The sequence below is a fragment of the Elephantulus edwardii genome, unplaced genomic scaffold (genome assembly GCF_000299155.1).
Source record: "Elephantulus edwardii isolate Elephantulus edwardi_28Jun2011 unplaced genomic scaffold, EleEdw1.0 scaffold00246, whole genome shotgun sequence".
Classification (NCBI taxonomy): Eukaryota; Metazoa; Chordata; class Mammalia; order Macroscelidea; family Macroscelididae; genus Elephantulus; species Elephantulus edwardii.
In genome coordinates, this window is record NW_006399996.1 from 3,830,256 (window position 1) to 3,849,369 (window position 19,114).

Below are 19,114 nucleotides of genomic sequence, written 5' to 3' on the forward strand. Positions count from 1 at the left end.
CCTTAACAATATCTAATTTTCCTACATTCATGGTTCTCACATTCCATGTCCCAATCACCAGTGTCTGCTTACAACTGTTCCTCTTCCTTTGTATTTCCATGCTTAAAAACTCAACCTCCTTTGCCATCTCTATTATCTAAATGTGTTCTGTTGTACAACAGAAGAAAAACAATACCCTTCACAATAGTTAATCACAAAATTAAATACTTGGGAGTAAACCTAACCAGAAACACAAAAGATCTATTCAAAGAAAATTACAAAACATTACTACAAGAAACAAAAAGAGACCTTGAGAAGTGGAAGAATATCCCTTGGTCATGGATAGGAAGACACAATATTGTAAAAATGACAATACTACCAAAGGCAATTTACATGTCCAATGCAATCCCAGTACAGATACTAATTCCTTTCTTCAATGAGATGGAAAAGGCAATCTCCAATTTCATTTGGAATGGAAAGAAACCCTGAATTAACAAAGCACTCCTTAAAAAGAGAAACAAGGTAGGAGGTATCTCACCCCCTGATTTCAAATCCTATTACACTGCCGTGGTGGTCAAGGCAGCATGGTACTGGTATAATGACAGACACATAGATCAATGGAATGGAATACAGAATCCAGAAATCAGCCCATCTACCTATGGTCAATTGATTTTTTACAAAGAGATCAGTTAAGTGGGGAAACGACAGCCTTTTTAACAAATGGTGTTGGCAAAATAGGAAAACTATCTGTATAAAACTCAAGCAAGATCCACACCTTACTCCATACACAAAAATCAACTCAAAATGGATCATGGACCTAGGACTAAAACCAAGGACTATACATTTCATTAAGAAAAGCTTAGAAGAACTCTAGATGTCCTAATCCACACATAAACAGTCTTCCAAGCATCCTGAAAAATCTACAACCAGGAGAGGATAAAATAGATGAATGGGACCTTCTAAGAATCAAATCCCTATGCACATCTAAAAACTCCAACAGAATAAAAAGGGAAGCCACAGACTGGGGAAAAAATATTTGGTAATGACATGTCAGTAAGGGAATTTATAAAATACTTGAGCACCACAACAAGATAAAGGTAAATAACACAATTGAAAAATGGGCACAGGATATTAACAGACATTTCACCAAAGAAGACATTCAGATGGCCAAAAAATACATGATGAAATGTTCAAAATCCCTAGCTCTAAGAGAGATGCAAATCAAAACAACCATGAGATATCATCTCACCCCAGTAAGAATAGCAAAATTTAACAGAACAGCAAACAACATATGCTGGCGAGGTTGTGGAGAAACTGGAATCCTTATTCACTGTTTGTGAGAGTGTAAAATGGTGCAATCACTGTGGAAGGTGGTATGGTGCTCTCTCAAAAAGTTGTAAATAGAAATACCATTTGACCCAGCAATTCCACTACTGAAAATATACCCCAAGGAGACCATAACTGCAACCCGGGAAGTTTTATGCACACCCAGTTTATAGCAAAGTGTTGGAAACAACCTAACTGCCCATCAACAAATGGATAGAGAAGCTGTGGTATATTCACACAATGGAATACTATGCACCACTGAAAAACAAAGAACTCATGCAATATTATTTAAAATGGGTGACTTTGGAGGACATTATGCTGAGTGAAAGATCTCAGTCACAAAAAGACAGGTGCTGCCTGGTGCCACTATTGTAGAATGGGACTGACATCAGGGTTGGGGTGAGACAGAAAAATTGGATAAATTATGTATACTGCATTGAAACAGATGAGGGAGAGAACTGCTTGAAAGCAATATGTTGTTTGTTTTTGTTATGTGCCATCGAGTCGCTTGCGACTCATAGTGACCCTATGTACAAGAGCCTTAAACGCCGTTCTGTGCCAGCCTCACCGTCTCAAACATACTCATTCCCACCACTCCACTCACAGAATTGATCCATCTCATTGAGGGTCTTCCTCTCCTGCGTCGCCCCTCCACTCTCCCAAACATGATGTCCCTCTCCAAGGACCAGTCCTTCTTTGCAACATGCCCAAAGTATGTCAGATGAAGCTTCAGAATCCTTGACTCTAAGGGGCATTCTGGCTTCACCCTCTCCAGGACAAACCTGTTTGTTCTCCTAGCAGTCCATGGTATATTCAACACTCCTCTCCAGCACCACAGCTGAAAGGCATCAATTATCTTTCTATCATCCCTTTCATTGTCCAACTCTCCAATGCATAGCACGTAATTGCAAAGACTATAGCCTGGATCAGGTGCACCTTAGTCTCCAGCCTGACGTCGTTGCCCTTCAGTACTCTTGAGAGGTCCCTCACAGCTGACTTTTCTAATGCAATTCGTCTCCTGATTTCCTGGCCGCTCTTACTAAGAGTGTTGACTGTGAAACCAAGTAAACTAAAACTGTTAACTATCTCAGTCTCTTCACCATCCATACTGATGCTTCCAATTGGCCAAGTGGGGAGAATCTTTGTTTTCTTGATGTTGAGCTTCAATCCATATTGAAGACTGCAGTCCTTGACCTTCTGCAGCAAGAACTTCAGGTCCTCCTCAGTTTCAGCAAGCAAAGTTGTATCATCTGCATAACACAGGTTGTTGATGATTCTTCCACCAATCCTGATGCCACATTCCTCCTCATACAGCCCAGCGTCTCGGATGATCTGTTCTGCATACAGATTGAAAAGGTATGGAGACAAAATACATCCTGGACGGACCCCTTTCTTGATTTTGAACCATCCAGTGTTTCCCTGCTCTGTTCTGATGACTGCATCTTGGTCCAAGTATAGCACAATCAAATGTTCTGGGGTTCCCATTCTTCTCAGTTATTACAAGAGTCCCGAATGAAGGTTGCATAGTGGAGTGTACTTGGGGCGGGGGATTCTAAAGCAATGAAATTCTTTTTCTTTTACTTTTCAAAAAGAGAAGAGCAAACTGGGGGGAGTGGTGGGCAGGGAGAAAAAGGCAACAATGAATGTATGGAAATCCAAAAATCTCTGTAAAATGTTCATTAAAATTGATTTTTTTTTAAAAAACCACGACACAGCTCCTGGTATTCTTGATGGTTTAAATTGTTTTTCTATTTTCTATGCCATTGATTTCAGCTCTTGTCTTTATAATTTCCTTTCTTCAGGAGATTGTGGGATTTGACTGTTGTTCTTTTCCTATTTGACAGAAGTGTTGAGTTAGTTCATTTATTTTGTTTTTGTTTTTCCTTTTTAAAGTGTTTACCTATTGCTATGAACTTCCCCCAGAGGACTGCCTTAGCTGCATCCCAGAGGTTTTGGTATGTTGTATTTTCATTGTCATTTGTTTCAAGAAAATTTTTTATTTCTTCTATAACCCAATCATGTTCTTGCAGGGTTTTATTTAACTTCCATGTGGGTGGTTTTCTAAGCTTTATCCTCTTGTCATTAATTTATAGCTTTATGGAATTGTGGTCTGAAAACATTCTTTATATTATTCCATTGGTTTTTAGTTTGCTGAGGCTTACTTTTTGTCCTAATATATGATTAATTCTGGAAAATGGACCATGTGCACTTGAGAAGAAATTAAATTGACTTTTAGTTGGATACATTTATTGTTGTTGTTAGGTGCTGTCAAGTTTAGCACGACTCATAGCAACCCTATGAACAAAAGATCCAAAAGTTCTGAACCCTGTTTTATCCTGTGCCATCCTCACACTTCCCAACACACAAGAGCCTATTGCAGTAGTCACCATAGAAATCCACCTGGTTGAGGGTCTTCCTCTCCTTTGCTGACCCTCTACCCTTTCCTCTGTCCTTCTCCAAGGAATAGCACCTCCTAGCAATGTTCCAAAGTATGTAAGGTGAAGCCTCATCATTTTTGGCTCCAAAGAGCACACCGACTGCACCATCTCTAAGATATATCCGTTCATTTTCTCTTAGTCGTCCAAGGGATGTTTAATGCTTCTCTCCAACACCACAGTTCAAAGGCATCAATTCTTTTTCTGTCACCCTTATCCATTGTTCAGCTCTCAGATGCATAACTAGTAATCGGAAAGACTGTGGCCTGAATCCGACGCACCTCAGTCCTCAAACTGACATCACTACTCCTCAATAATTTGGAAAAGTCTCTAATTGTAGATTTTCCAGTGCAGTGTGTCTCCTTATTTCCAGAGTATTAATTGTGGATCCAAGCAAAATAAAGCTGTTGACAGTTTCAATCTCCTCTCCATCCATCATGGCACTGCCTATTGTCCCAGTGGTAATAATCTTTGTTTTCCTGACATTGAAATGTAATCCATATCAAAGGCTGCATTCCTTCCATGATCTTCTGCAACAAGTGTTTCAAGCCTTCCTCACTTTCAGGAAGCAAGGTGTGTCATATGCATAATGAAGGTTATTGATGAGTCTCCCTCCAATCCTGAGGCCACACTCATCCTCATAGAATCCAGCTTCTTGGATAATGTGCTCAGTATACAGATTGAATAGGTATAGAGAGAGAATATAAATCTGGCACACTCCCTTCCCAATTCAAACCATGCAGTGCTCCCTGGTTCCGCTTACACAACTGCCTCCTGGTCCAGATATAAGTTCTGCATGAGCACAATCAAGTGCTCTGGAATTCCCATTCTTCTCAATGTCAGCCACAACTTGTCATTATCCACATAGTCAAATGCCTTTGCATAGTCAATAAAGCACAAAGAGACATTCTTCTGGTATTCCTTAGTTTCAGCCAGCAGCAATGATATCTCTGGTGCCACGGCCTTGTTTAAATCCTGCTTGAACTTCTGGCAGTTCTTTATCTATGTACTGTTGCAGACATTTTTGAATGGTCTTTAGCAGTATTTTGCTTGCATGTGATATCAATAATATTGTTTGATAATTTTCACATTTAGTTGGATTACCTTTCTTGGGAATGGGAACAAATATAGACCTCTTCCAATCCATTGGATACAGTACCTTGTATATATCCACAAGTTTGAGTTAACCAATTATAGAGTTTCGATCTTCTGTATCTTTGTTAAGTTTCTTTCGAGTTGATCAATCCTTTGGTGAAAGTGGTGTACTAATGTCTCCTATACTATTGGCAGCATCATGATAGATGGTGAAAAGATTGATATTGTTAACAGCTTTAGTTTGCTTGGCTCTACAGTCAACACTCTTGGTACCAGAAGCCAGGAAATCAAAAGACGAATTGCACTGGGAAAGTCAGCTGTCAGAGACCTCTCCAAGGTGCTGAAGTGCAATGATGTCAGTCTGGAGACTAAAGTGCACCTGATACAAGCCATGATCTTTGCAATTACTTGCTATACATTGCAAAGCTGGACAATGATTAGGGATTATAGAAGGAGAATTGATTTGAGCTGTGGTGCTGGAGAAGAGTATGACGATACCAGAGAATGCTAGGAGAACAAACAAGTTCATCCTGGAGAGGGTGAAGCCAGGCTGCTCCTTGGAGGCAAGGATTCTGAAGCTTCATCTGACATATTTAGATATGTTGCAAGGCGAGATCAGTCCTTGGTGAGGGACGTCATGCTTGGGAGGGTGGAGGGACAATACAAGAGAGGAAGACCCTCGATAAGATGGATGATTCAGTGATGGGGTAATGGGGTGGGTGTATCAGAGACAATAAGATTGGCCCAGGATAGAGCAAGGTTTAGGGCTGTTGTACATAGGGTCGCTATGAGTCACATCATAACAATAACAATAACAACCACTATTGTAGTGCTATCAACATCTTTTTTAAAAAAATGTTACCTGTTGCTTTATGTATTTTGTAGATCTATCATTTGGCACACAAATGTTGACTAATATCTTCTTGTTCTATTATGAATTTAATCACTTTATCATGACTTTCCTTATCTTTTATGGTTGTTTTCATCCTGAAGTCTGTTTTATCTGAGGTTAATATTGCCACTCTTGCTTTTTTATGTATAAAAAAGCAGTTTGCCCATCAACAAATGAATGGATAGAGAAACTCTGTTATATTCACACAATGGAATACTATGCAGCATTGAAAAAAACAAGGAACTCATGGAATATTATGCAAAATGGATAACCCTGGAGGACACTAAGCTGAGTGAAATATCTCAGTCACAAAAGGACAAATATTGCATAGGGCCACTGTTGTAAAGCAAGACTGACATAGGGGTTGAGAGAAGACAGAGAAGGAGGGGAGGAATGATGTATACTGCATTGAAATAAATGAGAGAGAGAGAGAGAGAACTGTTTGAAAGGGATATATGATTGGGTATTATTGTCATGACAGGAGTCCAGAATGAAGGCTGCACAGTGTAGTGGACTTGGGGGGCGGGATTGCATAATAATGAAAGAGTTTTTCTTTTACTTTTCAAAGAGAAGAGTGAAGTTGGGGGGAGAGGGTAGGCAGGAAGAAAAGTGAAGCACTGAATGACTGGAAACCTGAAGTCTCTGTAAACTTTCATTAAAATGAAATTTTTTTTTAAAAAAAGCAAGTTGCTTGGTGTATATTTTCCCAGCCTTTGATTTTTGGTCTCTCATTTTCCTCTTTTCTTAGATATGTCTCTTGTAGGTAACATATGTCTCTTGTAGGTAACATAATGATTTTCGGTTTTTATCCAATCTGCTACTCTTTTTCTCTTACTTGGTGCATTCAGTGATTATTCACAGGCCAGGTTTTATCATGGCGTTTTGCTTTTTCTCTGTTTCTGGTTACTGTGATCCATGCATTTTCCTTTGGACTTGGCTGAGAATTTATTTGAGAGTTGGTCTTGCTTTCACAAATTTCTTTAGTTCCTGCTTCCTGCAAATGAGCTAATTTCATCTTTTTATTTGATTGACAGCTTTGTTGTATACAGGATCTTTAGCTGCCAATTAATTTTCTTTCAGCCTTCTGTACATGCCATCTAATTGTCTTCTTGATTGATTGTTTTCTGCTGAAAAACCAGAACCAAATCTAATTGGTACACTTTTGTATGTGATTGTTTTTTTTATATGCTGCTTTTAGTATTCTGTCCTTATTATTTATTTTGGAGAATTTGACTATGATATGTCTTGGTGTTTTAAAGAGGCCTAATCTGTGTGGGGTTCTCTTAGCTTCTTGAATGTGGATTTCTTTGTTCTTTCTGATACCAGAGAAGTTTTCTTTTAGTATCTCTTGCACAATTTTCTTAATGTTCTCCTCTCAGTGTTTTGGAATTCCAATCATACTTATGTTTTCCTTTTAATGTTACACCAGAAGATTCTAATGTTCCCTTCATTTTTCATTCCGTTTCCTCTCTTTTTTTCTTCTAATATATTCCCATTGATGTTACAGTCTTCCAGCTCACTGACTCGCTGTTCTATTTCTTCTGTTCTGCATGTAGTCCCTCTAACATATTGGAAACAACTATTATTTTGGTTTTGATATTCTGAATGGCTTTTTCTGTTTCTGTTATTTCCAGTTCTGTATTGCCTGTACTTGCTCTGTCTTGTGATAATTATTTAAGATCTTTTATTTCTTTATCTATAATGTCAGCTGTTTTTACCATCTTTTGCAATTTTTTCTGTAGTTGTTCCTATTCCTCCAAATCAATATATTTCTTCTGGCTGGCTGTCTATGGAGTATTTGCTATGTTTATGGCTTTCATTCCTTCTTCCATAATTTGTACAATCATCAGTAGCTGCTCTTATAACTTCTTGCCAATATATTTCTTTTTCTTTTCTGCCTCTGAAATTTTAATTGAGTCTGTGATGTGTTCTGCCTTTTTTGGAGAAGGCTTGTTTTGTTTTTCACAATGCTTGAGGCTGCCTGCTGATTTTCTTGATATTACTTGAAGATTTTATTGGTACATATTCTGCTGTTTCTGTTAGGTCTGCATCAGTTGTTTATAGTTATTTAACCTTATGAGACTATTAATTAATTACAGACATTAAGTGTTCCATCTGTGAAGGTGGGCAACTTGGTCTGCCAGCAGTCCTTTTTGGTTTTGTGGTGCTGATTGTAGCCCCTTCTCCTGAAGTCTATTTTCTTCCTTCGACTGTGGAGTAGTGAGGCCAACTTCCTCAAATGAAGCAGTTTTTACATGCGGTTCACTTCCTAGCTATACAGTATGCTGGCTTTGTTAAACAGTCTCTCACCTGATTGCTGTCCTCTCTCCTGAAGTCTACTATCCTCTTGGTCTGAGGAATGGCAAGGCCAAATTCCTCAAATCTCTTCACTATTCTCTCTTTGTTCTGGGGAAATGTCCTTGTCTCTAATCTTCATTGCCTGGATTGTGTTCCTGTGCCTGCTGGATACTTGAACCTTGCACCTGAGGCACCCAGATGGATGAGCAGGGTAATCTCCAAGTGAGTGTAAAATCTTGTCAGGATCCTGTATGTTTCTGGTTCTTTTGAGACTTTTGTTATGGTGGATCTCCTTATCTCCCAGGCGTATGTGGGGGTCTCAGTCAGCATCAGACTTTAGCTTGCACCATGGGAGGGGTTCCAGCACCGGTACCTTTGAGGAGGAATGGGACTCTTGCAGTGGTAGGTTTCCTTAGCTCCCAAGCATGCTGCATCTTTGTTTTCTTTATGCTGAGCTGCAATACACACTGAAGACTGAAGTCCTTGACTTTCTGCCACAAACAGTTCAGGTCTTCCTCAGTTTCAGCAAGCAAGGTTGTATCATCTGCTTAACACTGGTTGTTAATGAGTCTTCCTCCAATCCTGATGCCACATGCCTTCTCAAAAAATCCAGCCTCCCAAGAAAGAACACATCCCTGCTGCACTTATTTCTTGATTATGAACCATGTAGTGTTTCTGTTTGGACAACTGCTTCCTGATCTAAGTATACATTTTGCATGAGCACAGTCAAATGTTCTGGGATTCACATTCTTCTCAGGGTTAGCCACAATTTGTTGTGCTCCACACAGTCAAATGCCTTTCCATAGTCAATAAAATACAAACAGACATTTCTTTTCTGGTACTCTTTATTTTCAGCCAATATCCATCTGACATTGGCATTCATATACCTGGTGCCATGGCCTTTTCTAAATCCTGCTTGAACTCCTGGCAGTTCTTTGTCTATGTACTCTTCTAGTCATTTTGAATGAACTCCAGCAGTATTTTGCTTGCATGTGATATTAATTGTAAGGTTAAAAAGGCATAGAGAACTGGGTGAAGTGAAACAAAAGAGTATATTAGTGGCTCTCAGGCAGATTTACTGTCTGAGGCCAGAGAAATGCAGGGTGAGGCAGCAAAATTGCTAATGAGGAAATTACAGGCCAAACTTTATAGGTCGGGGTTGGGAGTAGGGTGGTCAGCCTGGTGATCAGTTCTCTGTGGAGGGTGTTGATTGGGTGCTCTCTGTTAGTTCCCAAAAATGGAGCTGCTCAGTCATACAAGATGTGGTTGGTGGTTGTGCTCTTTTCTGATTGGCCATAGACGTCTTACACTAGGTAGATTAGAATGTCTCTCAGGAGGTGCTGTTTGGTAGTGTGGAATGTTGCCCAGCTCCCAGGTGGCCTTTCATTAGTGATATTGTTCGATAATTTCCATACTCTGTTCGATCACCTTGCTTGGGAATGGGAACAAAAATGGATCTCTTCCAGTCGGTTAGCCAGCCAAACAGCTATCTTTTCTGACAAAGTTGTGAGCACATGTTGAAACATGTCAATCAGTATCTCGTTCCATTCTGCTACTCTTTCTCTCTTCCTTGTTGAATTTAGTTCGTTCATATTAAGTGTTATTATTAATAAGCCAGGTTTTGTAATTGCCATTGTGCTGTGTTTCTTTTTTCTGTTGTTTCTGGTTACTATGGTCCATCCACTTTCCTCTGGTGTCTGTGTGATAATTTCCCTTAGAATTTCTTGTAGAGTTGGCTTTGTTTTCACAATTTCCTTAAGTTTCTTTTTTAGAAAGGTCAAGAAAGTAGATTTTGATACCTATTTAATTGAGGAGCAGCCTTGGCTCACTTTTTGCAATGTCATTATGTATCAAGCTCTTCGTTAAGCTTCTGCTCATTAAAGATTTCCCAGTAACTTGTTACATAACTGTTTCCCAAAGCTCTCTAACAGGCTTATTTTTCACAAGAGCTATTCTTTAAGTTGTGCCTGATCCAAGCCATGGTTTTCACAATTACTGGCTATGCATCAGAGAGCTGGACAATTAATAAGCATAGAAGAAAACCAGATGCCTTTGAGTTGTGGTGCTGGAAGAGAGTATTGAGCATACCATGGACTTCCAAGAGAACAAACAGATCTGCCCTGGAAAGAGTGAAACTAGGCTCCTCTTTGGAGGCAAGGATTTTGAAGCTCCATATTCCATACTTTGAGCACATGTCCAGGAATGACCAGTACTTGGAGAAGGACATAATGCTTGGAAAAGGGGAGGGACAGTGCAGTAGAGGAAAACCCCAGAGGAGGTGGATTGACACAGTAGCTGGTGTAATGGGGATAGTTGTGTTAGAGAAAGTAGGATTGGCTCAGAATAAGACAAGAGTTCAGAGCTATTGTACAAGGGTCACTATGCAACTTGATGTCACATAACAACAACATCAATTCTTTAAAGTATAAATCTTTTCATTGTTGCTATCTGCCATTGAGTCAACTGCTACTCACAGTGACCCTATATACAATCCTATCCTGAGTCAGTCTCACTAATGCAGACATACCTTCTATCACCCAGTAGCTGTGCCTATTTATCTCATCTGGGGTTTTCCTCTCCTGTGCTATCCCTTCACCCTTCCTAGCATCCTGTCCTTCTCTAGGGACTAGTCCCTTTTGGTCATGTGCCCATAGTATGTGAGACAGAGCTTCAAAATCTTAGCCTCCAAGGAGAAACTTGGTTTCACCCTCTCCAAGACAGACCTATTTGTTCTCTTGGCAGTCCAGGTTATGTTCAATAATCTGTCCTGCACCACAACACAAAGGCACTGATTCTTCTATCATCATTAGTCATTGTCCAGCTCTCTGAGGCATAGCAAATAATTGTGAAAACCATGGTCTAGTTCAGGCACATCAATCCTTATAGAATTTTGAAAGAGTTCATGTGGCACTGTGGTTAATGCCCTCAACTGTTATTCAAAAGGTGGGTGGTTCAAACCCACCAATCACTGGATTTGAGAAATATGTGGCTTTCTGCTTCCTTAAAAGTTTATAGCCTTGAACACTTTAAGGGGCAGCTCTAGTCAATTTTTATAGAGTGACTTAGAGTACAGAACAACTAGATGGTAATAGGTTTTCCCTTTTTTTGTGTGTTGGGTGAGTAGCCCTCTCAAAAATTTGCAAGGCAGAGTAGCACATATTTAGTTCCTAATTCTTGAGATGAAAAGCATCTTAATATTTCTTTTCAAAGACCCTACAAACATGCTGGAGAAGGACTTCATGCTTGGAAGAGTAGAGGGTCAGCTAGGAGAAGAAGACCCTGGATGAAATGGATTGATACAGTACTTGTGGCAATGGGGGCAGGTGTGTCAGAGATGATGAGGTTGGCTCAGGATAGGGCAGGGTTCAAAGCTATTGTTCATAGGGTCACTATTAGTCATAGTCAATTTGATGGAACATAACAACATTGAATTTGGTTATATTTTAGTGAATAGGGTGTAGGCATAAAGTTATAAATCATCGGCTCAACTGTTTCAGAGATGTTGAGGATGGCCCAGGATAGGACATGGTTCAAGTCATTTGTCACAAGTTCGCTGTGAGTCGTACTTGACTTGATGGTGCTGCTTTCAGTATTCTATCCGTATCTTTTAATTTAGATAATTTAACTATTATATGTCTTGAGGCTTTTCTTGTTGGGTCTAGTCTATTTGGTGTTCACTGAGCTTCTTGGATGTGCATTTCTCCATTCTTTGTAGTACCTGGTAAGTTTTCTTCAAGTAAATCTTCCACACTTGTCTTTCTTGTTCTGGAATTCCAGTCATATGTATTTTGTTCCTTTTGATGTCATCTCACATGATTGTAATATTTTCTTTCCATCTCATCTCTAATTTTTGTTCTAGTATGTTCCCCTGGAGGTTCTTGTCTTCCAGCTCACTGACTCTCTGTTCCATCTCTTCTGTTCTACCTTTTTTGTCTCTCCAGTATATTGAACACTTCTGCCACTTTGCCTTAATATTTGGGCTGCATTTTCATGCATTCTATTCTTTCCTACTGTTTTGCTTGTTCTCTATCGTGTGAAGATTTTTAAATTTCTTTTATCTCTTTTTCTATAGTTTCAATTATTTATTCGATCTTTTGCAGTTTCTTCTGTAGTTGTTAACATTCCTCCATGCTGATATATTTCTTCTGGATCCCTGTCTCTGGAATATTCACTTTCTTTATAGCTTCTCTTGTTTCTTCTATTATTTTCGCTTTTTCTGTAACTATTCCAACAACTCCACATCAATATATTTCTTCTGGTTCACTGTCTCTAGGGTATTCCCATTATTTCTGGTTTCCATTATTTCTTTCATCATTTGTACTTTCTGTAGCTCTTCTTTTTTTATTTTTTTGTAGCTCTTCTAATGCCTCTGTGTCAATATATATCTTTTGCCTCCTTGACTCCAGGGTTTTCATTGGCTCTGCAATATGCTGTGCTTTTTGAAAGAAGGCTAATTTGCCTTTTCACAAAGTTTGAAGCTACTTACTGCTTTCTTGACATTATGTGAAGTTCTTCTTGGTCTTAGGCCATTTCTGTTGTGTCTGCACAGATCATTGATGGTTGTTTATCTTTATGATGTTATTGAGTAGTCACGAGCTTAAAATGTTCAATGATATGGGGCATATGCAGTACTGGCTACCTGCTTTGATGGTGCTATAGAGGTGCTATGAAGCAGTTTGCCTTTCCTAAAATCCTTCAAGTCCTTTCTGGTCTGCAGTGTGGCCTTGTGGGAAGCTTGCCTTATTTCAGTCCCTTCTCTGAAATTCGTTTGTCCTCCTTTGTTTGGAGGGGTAGAGTGGTGGGACACCAGGTGTTCCAACCTAAGTGATTTCTGTCTAGGGGGCCTTGAAGGCAGTTCTCTCTCTAGCACCTCAGTGTGCAAGCTGTGAAAGTATGTCTCTCACCTGGTTATAGCCCTTGTTCCAAATTCTGTTGTCCTCTTTGGCCCCTACAATAGCCCTGCTGAGACAAGGATTTCCAAATGGAGGAGCCTTTCTCCAGGGACATTTCAGGGCCTTCCCTTGCCCACATTTAAAAGTGCTGGCTCTGGTCTGATGAAGTATTTTCTCTTTTGTCTGAAAAATGGCATGCAACCAGAAGCACTAACATGGGGAGCTTCTGTTTAGGGGCCCCTGGACAGCTACCTCTCCAGCACATCAGTGTGCCAGCTGTGAAAGAGAGTCTCTCACATGGTTGTAGCTTGCTGTTTCAAACTCATTTGTCTTCTTTGGTCCCTGGGATGGCCCCATAGCAGCAGGGATCCCTAAATGGAGGAGCCTGTCTCCATCTTGTTTTGATTCTTCTTGGATTATTCAAGATTTTCCCCATGATATCCTTTAATATTGCAACTTGAGGCTTGAATTTATTTTTTCAGTTCTTTCAGCTTGAGAAATGCCAGGCAAGTTCTTCTCATTCTCCAGTTTGAGTTCCCTGCACATTCCATTATAATATTTTGTTTTGTCTTCCCGAGCTGTCCTATAAAAATCTTCTATTGAGCTCTTTTACTTCAACAACTTTCCTCTTTGTACTCCAGGATAAAACATGAAACTATCTCATTAAGAATGAATGCAGTCAGCGAGCTCTGGTGGCCTAGTGGCAAGAAGGTGTAGTGCAATCTCAGAGGTGCATGGTTCAAATCCACCAGATGCTCTGCTAGAGAAGGAGGAACAGTCTCCTCCTGTACCAATCAGATCTGATTTGATGGTACACACAAAATAATAAAAATAAAAAGCTGTTTCCTTTTAAAAAAAATGAATGCAACACCATTAGTTCTCTGTTTTCATTCCTGGCATAGTATACCATGTGGTGGACTCATTCAAAGCAGCCAATGCCAGTTCACTTTATCTCACCAATGCCTAGATTGTGAATCTCCCTAGTAAGACTCCTTTATTGTGCACATATAGAATTAGCATCTTAAAAGAGACAGAGTTTGAAGAACAAAGGGCAAGTCTGAACAACTTCATTTATACTTCCAATCCTCACATATCTGGGCTAAAGGAATTAACTTGATTTTCATTTCATCTTATTAATACTTTTTGCTGTTCCTCTTTCCTCTGTCTGTGAATATCCTGTATCTGGATAAGCATACCAAGGAAAACCTGTAACCAAGGTATGTGGTCACTTCCCTTTAGCATGTTACTAGGAGCACTATCCAAACTTGTATAATTTCCAAAGTAAATGTAGCCCTTATGGGTCTTGGAAAGATCCATTCCAGTTTTTTTTTGTTTGTTTTTGTTTGTTTGTTTAAGTCAGGTAAGCAACCTACCAAGTAAAGGTGTCTGTAAAATCAGTCAAATATTTGCAAGCCCATGCAGAGACAAAGGGATTTGCTGAGACCCCAAACTTCAAAATGTTATGATAGAGATAAGACAGACCCAGAGATCGCCTTCACCTAAACCTTGACAGAGTCATTGTACCAAGAAGAATTGATTAACATAGAATCATTTCAAGTAACAGCATATGACTAAGAACCAATGGTGATGAAGGAAGAAATTCAAGCTACATTGAAGGCATTCATAAAAATGTAAGTCTTCAGGAATTGATGGAATACCAACTGACTTATTTTACCAAAAAAAAAAGAAGCATTGCAGCATGTGCTCACCACACTGGGTCAGAAAATCTGAACCCAATCAGCTACCAGGCCAACTGACTAGAAGAGATCCATATTAATTCCTGTTCCTATAAAAGGTGATCCAAAAGAATGTGGAAACTATTGAATTATATAACTAATATAACATGTAAGCAGAATCCTACTGAAGATTATTCAAAGCCAGCTAGAACATACATCGACAGAATACTGTGAGAATTCTAAGCCAAATTGATCTTGCAGAAAATAGAGGCTACTGAAGAGATTTACTTTTGTTTTATTGCCTGTAGAAAAGCATTTGATCATGTGGATCACAACAAATGATGGCTAACATTGAGAAGCATGAGTATTCCAGAACACTTAATCGTGATGTTGCAAAACATATACCAAGACCAAGAGGCTATTCAGTCAGAGCAAGTTTTAAAATCAGTGCGGATCCTTGATGCCATCCAACTGCATCAAATAAATACAAGAAAAATGTGCATTAGGACTGCATCCTGTCTCTATACTTATTGAATCTGGGAAGCTGAAATTTGTGGCATCAGGATCAAAGGAAAACTCATCAACAACTAGCTCTATGTAAATGACACAACTTTGCTTGCCAAAAGTAAGGTGGACTTGAGCACTTGTTGCCAAAGATTAGAATGCAGCCTTTGATATGCTTTACATCTCAATATCAAGAAAATGAAAAAACTCAAATCCTCACCACTGGGCCAATACATTATGACAGAAAAGACTGAAGTTGTCAATGATTTAATCTCACTTGGATTCACCTTGGTACCATTGGTCAAGAAATCAAAAGATGTATTGCTTTGGAGGATCTGTCATCAGAAACATCTCCTGAGTGTTGAAGATTAAGGATGTAAGTTTAAAGATCAGGGTATGACTCATCAAGCCATGGTCTTTTCAATTGCTTGATACCTATGGACTGCCAGAAGAATAAGCAAGTATGTCTTGGAGAAACGTGTGACCAGGGAACTCCTTCTAAATAAGGATGATGATGCTTCCCCTCACATACATTAGTCATGTTGTTAGGAGGGACTAGTCCTTGGGAGATTTGGAAATAGGAGTGGCGTCCACTTCCTAAACAACATGCCTCTGGAAACTCTATGAACGCTGGTAAATGACAACAGTTATAGAAAGGCTTCAGGTCTTTTGTTCAGAGTCACTATGAATTGTGCTCGTCTTGATGGCAATCAACAACAATCCTTGGAGAGGGTCATCCTGTTTGGAAAGCTGAAGGGTCAGTTTAGGGGAGGAAGACTCTCAACAAGATGGTTTGGAAGGTGACTGTAACAACAGGGTCAAGTATTTTAGAGGTGGTGAGGATGTCACAGGACAGGGCCAGATTCAGATAGTTTGGTTTATAGTGTCCTGATGAGTCTCAGTTGACTTGAGAGCAAATAACAACATCACTACTGGCTGTACCCAAGTGGACACATGGGGTGGTGATGTGGATAGCTCAGCATAGTGGTATCAGGGCCACAGCTTAGATCAGAATCCAGTCTAGACAGGGCACCCTGTGCAAACAGAGAATTCTGCCCAACCCCTGGAGGAGATACTGGATGCCCTCTGCAAACAGAAGTTTCCGCCCAGCCTCCCACCATTCCTGAAATTTGGAATTATCCTGCTCTTGGTTTTAAGAATTAAGCTTGCTCATTGTTATGTTGGCAACACTTACATATAAGGAAAATATAGCCTCTGTAGCTTCATGAGATAGGAGGTTGGTTTGTGGTGTTTTGTATTTTTTTTAATTGTTGGTTTAAACAAAATAAAAACCATAGGAAAGCTAAGAAAGAGGCCTTTTCACAGTGCTAATCTGTAGGAGGAATGCCTTAGCATTCTTTTTTCAGAATTCATTTCCTTATGTTCCCATATTCATTCTCCATCTGGTTAACAATAGCTGGGCAGGTAGCTCTGGCTGCCAATCTGGGCATTGGCCTCATTCCAGCAGCCCACCCCACCCCACCAGATGTGTTCACAGGCCATGAGCTGCCCATGCAGCTGTTCCCAGAAGTGCTCCATGGCCACTGTGTAGCTGAGGGCATGGGGTCTGGTCTGGCCATCCTGGATCAAGACTTCCTTCATGGCTTCTCCTCTGAGCCCACTGGATTTGGAACTGTGATGGGCCAGACTGCTCTAGCACAGGATAGGACAGATTCAGGTCTGTTGTTCATGTGGTTGCTACTCAACTTATCCGCACCTAACAACAATCACATTTCAGCATTTCTTAAACTGAAGGAAATGAAGACCAAATTGAAGTCTCAGGTTTCAGTACTTAAGGATGCTGAAGGCAGAATGTTGAATGATCCAGGAAGCATCAAAAGAAGATGTAAAAAGTACAAAGAGGCACTATACCAAAAAGAATTGGCTGACACAGAAGAATTTCATGAAACAACGTATGATCAAGAGCCTATGGTATGACGGAAATTTCTTCACTTTGACCTGACGTCTACTGAAGAAGCTTAGTTCCTGATGAGATCCCCCCACTTGAGGGTGATGAGGATGCACCTCACATGGAAGAAGTCAATTAAAAGTTCCTACTGTAACACCCCTTTGCCCCTGTATAGCATCTGTGTATCTCCCACCGCAGCCTTGAGTTGCCCTCTCCCATCTGGCTCCATCTGCTGATAGCTAGTATTTTTCTTTCCTGTCCTGTGTGTTAAGACAGGATGTAACTCTGGCCTCAACCTCAAGAATGGCATGGGATATTGTGTATTGTGAGTTTTGTTTATTTTGTTCTGAAATTAAAGTATGCAAAATAAAGAAGATGACATTTTATACCAAAAAAAAAAAAGAGCCTACGGTGGTGAAGGAGGAAGTTCAAGCTGCTCTGAAGAACTTGGCAAAAAGCAAGGCTCTAGTAATTGATGGAATACCAATTGACATATTACAGCAAACAGATGCTGCCCTGGATGCACTCACCAGGTTATGCCAAGAAATCTGAAGGACTACCTGGCCAATATATTCCCATTCCAAAAAAAGGTCACCCAAAAGAGTGTGGAACTTACTGAATGCTATCACTAATATTACACACAAGCAAGATCCTGCTGAAGATTAATAAATGACTGGAACAGTGCATCAGCAAAGAACTGCTAGATGTGAAGGCTGGGTTTAGAAGAGGCTGAGGCACTAGAGACACTATCTCCAATGTCAGAGGGATCTTGGCTGAAACCAAAGAGTACCAGAGGAATGTCTACCTGTGTTTTATTGACTATATGCAAAGCCATTTGACTGTGTGGGGATTTCAGAACACTTAATTGTGCTCATGAAAAACCTATACTTGGACCATGAAGCAGGTCAGCACAGAGCAAGGGAACACTGAATAGTTCAGGATCAGGAAAGGTGTGCATCAGGGATGCATCCTATCTCCATAACTTTTCAATCTATATGCAGAACAGATCATTCAGAAGGTTGGACTTTTTGAGGAGGAATAAGGCATCAGGTTTGGAGGAAGACTCATCAACAATCTGCATCATGGAGATGACACACCTTGCTTACTGAACCTGAAGAGGACATGAGTCATTTGCTGTAGAAGGTCAAGGACTGTAGTCTTCAATATAAATTGAAGTTCAACATCAAGAAAACAAAGATTCTCACCATTGGGCCAGTTAACAGCTCCATGATGGACGGGGAAGAGATTGAGTTTGTTGATAATCAGCTTGCTTGGTTCCATAATCAACACACTTGGCACTAGGTGTCAGGAAATCAAAAGACAAAATTCACTGGGGAGTTTGCCGACAGAACACTCTAGTGTTCTGAAAAGCAATGTTGTTAGTCTGCACACTATGGTGTGCCTGATCTAAGCATGGTCTTTGCAATTACTTGCCATGGTAGAAGAATGATATATGCCTTTGAGCTATGATTCTGAAGAAAAGTGTTGAATATACTATGGACTGCCAGGTCTGTCCTGGAGGAGGTAAAACTGGGATGCTCCCTGGAGGCAAGGATTTTGAAGCTCTGTCTCACATACCTTGGACATGTGGCCAGGAGGGACCAGCCCTTGGAGGACATCATGCTTGGAAGAGTGGACGGATAGCACAGGTGATGAAGATGCAGGGTGAGATGGATTTACTCAGTGATTGGAGAAATGGGATTAAGTCTGTCAGAGACAATGAGATTGGCTCAGGGTAGGGCACATTTCAGAGCTAATGTACATAGGTTTGCTATGAGTTGCAGGCAACTCAACGGCACACAACAACAACAACAACAACAAATCTTCCTAAGCTAAGAGCTATGGTGGCCTAATGGTTTGAAGCTGTGCTGCAATCCCAAAGACACAAGGCTCAAGTTTACCAGATGCCCTGAGAGAAGGATGGGGAACCTCTTGTGTGATTTACTGCTTTTGAAAATTTGCTGGAGGTTCGGTTCTAACTCCATGGCACACAACAACAGCAATCCCTCTAAACGAAGCTTTAGTTGTATCTCACAAATTTTTATATTTTTGAGTTTTCACTTTATAATTTCCTTTTTTTTCTATAATTATATTTTATTAATTTTCAT